Source organism: Vulpes vulpes, chromosome 2 (genome assembly GCF_048418805.1).
Source record: "Vulpes vulpes isolate BD-2025 chromosome 2, VulVul3, whole genome shotgun sequence".
Classification (NCBI taxonomy): domain Eukaryota; kingdom Metazoa; phylum Chordata; class Mammalia; order Carnivora; family Canidae; genus Vulpes; species Vulpes vulpes.
This window is the reverse complement of record NC_132781.1, coordinates 43,145,411-43,151,596: the sequence shown is the minus strand read 5'-3', so window position 1 is coordinate 43,151,596 and position 6,186 is coordinate 43,145,411.

The following is a 6,186-nucleotide window of genomic DNA, read 5'->3' as shown; positions in this document are numbered from 1 at the left end:
CTTCTTCCATTCTGTCAGTTTTCTTTTGGTTTTGTCAACTCTTTCCTTTGCTGTGCAAAAGCTTTTTATCTTGATGAAATCCCAATAGTTCGTTTTTGCCTTTGTTTCCTTTGCCTCTGGAGACGTGTCTATTAAGAAGTTGCTGTGGCCAAGGTCACAGAGATTGCTGCCTGTGTTCTTCTCTAGGATTTTGATGGATTCTTTTCTCACATATAGGTCTTTCATCCATTTTGAGTCTATTTTTTGTGTATGGTCCAGTTTCATTCTTCTGCATGTGGCTGTCCAATTTTCCCAACACAATTTGTTGAAGAGACTGTCTTTTTTCCATTGGATCTTCTTTTCTGCTTTGTTGAAGATTAGTTGACCATAGAGTTGAGGGTCCATTTCTGGCTTGAATAGAACAGATCTATGCTGTTCCATTGATCTGCATGTCTGTTTTTGTGCCAGTACCATACTGTCTTGATGATCACAGCTTTGTAATGGAGCTTGAAGTCCAGAATTGTGATGCCATCAGTTTTGGTTTTCTTTTTCAATATACCTTTCGCTATTTGGGGTCTTTTCTGGTTCCATACAAATTTTAGGATTATTTGTTCCAGCTCTGTGAAAAAAGTTGATGGTATTTTAATAGGGATTGCATTGAATGTATAGATTGCTCTAGGTAGCATAAACATTTTAACAATATTTGTTCTTCCAATCCATGAGCATAGAACGTTTTTCCATTTCTTTGTGTCTTCCTCAATTTCTTTCATGAGTGTTCCATAGCTTTCTGAGTACAAATCCTTTGCCTCTTTGGTTAGGTTTATTCCTAGGTATCTTATGGTTTGGGGTGCGATTGTAAATGGGATGGACTCCTTAATTTCTCTTTCTTCTGTCTCATTGTTAGTGTATAGAAATGCAACTGCTTTCTGTGCATTGATTTTATATCCTGCCACCTTGGGCAGATTTCTTTTTGCCTCCAGCTCTCAGTGACAACTACTTCCCTTCAGGTTAAAGATTGGTGGGCCTGGCTCTGGGGGTCTCCAGAATCCAGAGCCATGATGATAACCAAGTAGTTTTGGTATGAAAGTTTGTTCATATTTTTAAAAATATTTTATTAATTTATTCATGAGACGCACACAGAAAGAGAGGCAGAGACACAGGCAGAGGGAGAAGCAGGCTCCATGCAGGGAGCCCGACACGGAACTCAATCCCAGGACCCTGGGATCACGCCATGAGCCAAAGGCAGATGCTCCACTGCTGAGCCACCCAGGCATCCCGAAAGTTTGTTCACCTTTAATAATTATTTATTTTATTTGAGAGAGAGAGAGAGCATGAGCAGGAGGGGTTGAGGGAGAGAGAATCTCAAGCCCCACAGTGTTGAATCCTATAACCATGAGATCATGACCTGAGCTGAAACCAAGAATTAGATGTTCAACTGACTGCGCTCCCCAGGTGCCCCTGGTATTTTTTTGTTTTTGTAATATATAATTTTTAAGTAATCTCTACACCCAAGGTGGGTCCCAAACTCATGACTCCAAGCTCAAGAGTCACACACTCTACCAACTGAGCCAGCCAGTTGTCTAAACTTCAGGCATTAGTCAGTGACTGGGTGGTTTCTTTGCTGAACTGCATTGTAGTTTTCAAATACAGAAGACTATTTCTTCACATTGTTGTGCTAGTCACAATGTAACTGCTACAGACCTGACACACTATTAATATTTTCTCTGTCAATATCCTAAGTCCAGACCATGCGCCCAACAACAAATAGAGCCCTGTTTTGTAGTGTTTGCTACAAAAATGCCATGAAAATACTCCTCCAGTGGCCAATTTAAATGCCACCCATGTGACGTAACTGGGTACAGAGTTGGGATGAGACATGTAGTAGTGTGCCACTATACATATTTCCACCTTTTGGGTACAATAGATGTATATAACCCTAAGAGCACAGATAATAGCAAAATGTGGTAAAATAATTAGAAAATTAAGAGATTTGTTCTGAATGTAATCTAATTGTAAGCTTAAATAACTTATTTTTTGTAGTGGCTCTGCTCAACAACTCACCCCAGAAATTTGCTGGTTGGCTCTTGTGAGCCAGAGCAAGCCGGCTCTGGCACACCACCACGCAGCAGATGAGGTGGTCCTTGTAAGTTGGGGGAGCGGGCTGCATGTGGTGGAGGGCCAGCGCCCCTGCCCTAAATGGGAGGCCACTCACCAGGTCCTGACAGTTATTGTGTGTGGTTTGAAGTGTTGCCAGATCACCCGATTTTCCAAAAAAAAAAGTCAGAAATGTGAATTATTATGTGATTCTCTCGACTTAAAAAAATGGGCAACATATCAGGACATTTCCAAACACACAGCGCTAGCCAAACAAAACACATTTATGTGCAGAATTCAGCCTCTGGGCTTCCATTTGTGACCTGTGCCTTCATAATGTGTCTCATGGGCTGTCCTGTTGGGGATTCAGTGAGCAGGGCCAGGAAGACAGAGTGAAGCAAGTGAGGCACTAGCCTCCAGAACAAAATTTAAGAGATGCCAAAACACTCAATAATCTAGATAAAGAATATTTTAGGGACACTTGGGTGGCTGGGATCAAGTCCTGCATCGGGTTCCCTGTGGGGAGGCTGCTTCTCCCTCTGCCTATGTCTCTGCCTTTTTCTCTGTGTCTCTCATGAATAAATAAATAAAATCTTTTTTTTTTAAAGGAATATTTTGTCACAATATTTTAAAGATGAAAACTAATACCAAAAAGAATCTATGAACAAAATAATAATCTTTTCTATGAAATCAGGGCCAGTAACAGTATTGGACCTGGCCACGTGGGAGCCTGAGACAAAAGAAAGAGTCCATAATATTGATTTGGGACTAGAAGAACCTAAGGAACCTTCCATCAGGGCCACTCTCTGTCCCTGTGTTCTAGGGCCTGGGGAAAGGCGGAGATACTCTGAGATTTGGAACTGAAAATTTTTCCAGGCCTTGGCTCCTCTCGCAGGTTTCTAGGATTTGTGTGGCTTCAAGGAAGGCCCAGAGAAATCTGCCTAGCTGTCTACCTTCACCCCAGAAGATCTGAGTTCGGAGGAGGAACAGGGCCCCAGGTGCTGATTTGCATAAGGTCTGTTAGTGGTCGAAAAGCTGAGGATTCACCACTATTCATGACTGCAAGGTCCCTGCTACATGATCTTGGTGGCTGGCTGGAGCATCTCAAATTCCTCTGATATGGGACCCATAGTCTTCTCCCTGACTTCTAGCTGGTCACAGCATCTTGATTATCCCTTTTGGGGTTTTCCCTTTTGGATCCTAGAATCTAAACGTCAACTCTTTTATCTTCTGCCTTGAAGCAGGAAAATACTTTGCTTAGCTTAGACCAGTGGTTCTCAACGGGGGCCAGTTTTGTTTCCAAGAGGGCATTTGGCAACGGAGATATTTTTGATGGTCTTGACTAGTGGGTTGGATGCCCCTGGCAACTAGTGAATAGAGGCCCAGAGAGGTTGCTAAGCCTCCTACAATGCACAGGACAACCCCCTACAGTGTAGAATTATCCTGTCCAAAATGTCAGTGCTGAGGTTGAGAAGCCCTGGCCTGCACAGAGAGATCTCTGCCCCATTTTCAAAGCTCTTCTGAGAGACTACATTCTCATTCATTGCCTTAAAGCCCTGGCAACCAGAAACGTCTATGCTTGTTCACCCATACTGTTATTTGACAACTTTTTCCTCCTCTAACTTTCAAGGGAGATAGAAAAGAAGTTTCTCAATCCCCACTCTCCTCTTGGACTAGCTGGCATTTCCCCCTAATTATTTCTATGCCTCACCGATTTCTTTCTCTCCTACCCTTCTGCCAGGGTATATCAAAAGAGATGGGGCTTAGTTCTGGTTTCTCGGATTTGAGTGTGGGGAGACCGGTAGTTTCCTCTTGCTACCAACTACTGGCTGTCCTGTCAGGAGGAGAAGAAAGTTTCCAGAGGCTTCCATCTCTTAGGTGCCTCCTCCCTGACTGAGGAGGCAGACATTTGCCAGCTACATGCCAGTAACAGCTTCCTGGGAGAAGTTTGAATACCCTTACTAGGAGTTTTCAGTATCTTTTTCCATTTATGCCGAACACCTACTAGATGACAGGTACTTAAGTAAGGTTTTTTTTTTTTTAAGATTTTATTTATTTATTCATGAGAGGCACAGAGAGAGAGGTAGAGACACAGGCAGAGGGAGAAGCAGGCTCCATGCAGGGAGCCAGACACAGGACTTGATCCTGGGTCTCCAGGATCACACCCTGGGCTGAAGGCTTCGCTAAACTGATGAGCCACCCGGGCTGCCCAGGTGTTTTCTTTCCTTTTTTTTTTTTAAGGCTTATTTATTTATTTATTTATTTATTTATTTAAGAGAGAGATGAGGGGAGGGGCAGAGGGAGAAGGAGAGAGAATTTCAAGCAGATTCCCTGCTAACCACAGAGCCTGACTTGAGGCTTGATTCCAGGACTTCAAGGCCATGACCTGAGCCGAAACCAAGAGCTGGCCCCTGAACCGACTGAGTCACCCACGTGCCGTAAGTAAGGTTTTCTTTGTTAACTCCCTTTGGTGATCCAAATATTTTTGTGGTAAAATGTAACATACAATTTACCATTTTACTTTAATTTTTAAAAATATTTTATTCATTTATTTGAGAGAGAGAGAGAGTGTGCACAAGCAGGGGAGTGGCAGGCAGAGGGAGAGGGAGAAGCAGACTCCCCGATGAGCAGGGAGCCCAATGCGGGGCTGAATCCCAGAACCCAGAGATCATGACCTGAGCTGAAGGCAGATGCTTAGACTGAGCCACTCAGGTGCCCCCATTTTAACCATTTTAAAGTTTACAATTCAGTGGCATTAAGTATATTCACAATGTTGTGCAACAGTGACCACTGGCCATCTCCAGAACATTTTTTTTTTCCTTTGTAAGTAGGCTCTGTGCCCAGGGTAGAGCTCAATGAAGGGCTTGAACTCACGACCCTGAGATCAAAACCTGAGCTGAGATCAAGAGTCTGACACTTAACCAATTGAGCCACCCAGGTGCCCTAGTCCAGAACATTTTCTTGTCCCAAACAGAAACTCTGTACCCATTAAACAATAATTCCCCATTCATCTTTCCCCCAGCCTCTGGACCTCCATTCTACTTTCTGCCTTTGTAAATTTGGGGCAAGCATTTTTTAAAAATAATTACAAAAAATTTTTTAAAGTAATCTCTACACCCGAAGTGGGGCACTGACTCACAACCCTGAGATCAAGAGTTGCATGCTCCAGGAGCACCTGGGTGGCTTAGTTGGTTAAGCATCCAGCTCTTGATTTCAGCTTAGGTCATGACCCAGGGTTGTGAGATTGAGCCCTGCATCAGGCTCTTCGCTGAGCATGGAGCCTGCTTGGGATTCTTTCCCTTTCCCTCTACTCCTCCCCACTCGAGCTCTCTGGCTCTCTCTCTCTTTCTGAATAAAAAGAGTTGCATGCTCCACAGACTGAGCCAGCCAGGCTCTCCAAGCAGCTTTTTAAACACATAATCTATAAGCCTCACTATGTCTCTGCAATTCCATATTAAAATCTCTACTGCACAGATAAGAGGACGGCCCCAAAAGTTAAGTAATCGGCACCACAATCACATAATTAGCAATTGACAGAGACTGGATTTGAAACCAAGCCCCTCTCTTATTTATCCAATAAACATATATCAAGCACCTAACTCATGTTAAGTGTAGGAGTAGTGAAAAATAATATATTCTCCCTGTTAGGATGCCTGGGTGGCTCAGCGGTTAAGCCTCTGCTTTCAGCTCAGGCGTGATCTTGGAGTCCCAGGATCGAGTCCTACATTGGGCTCCCGCATGCAGCCTGCTTCTCCCTCTGCCTATGTCTCTGCCTCTCTCTTCCTGTGTCTCCTATGAATAAGTAAATAAAATCTTTAAAAAAAAATTGTCCCTGTCATCAAATTATTCATTTCTAGTAATTGAGTTAAGTTTTTATGTAAATAAATGGAAATGACGACATTATATACAGCAGATAATGCACAGAGCAGGAGCCCAGAGGTTGGGCTCAGTCCTTTCTGGGATGAGGTGAGGTAAATTTCTTAGGGAAGGTACTGCTTGAGCTGAATGTTGGAAGATAAGAATTAGCTGGAAGGACAGTGGGGCTGGTGAGGCCAAAGGAAGAGTGTAACTGCTCAGAAGCATGAAGCTGCCTAGATGTGTTGGACTTCTAAG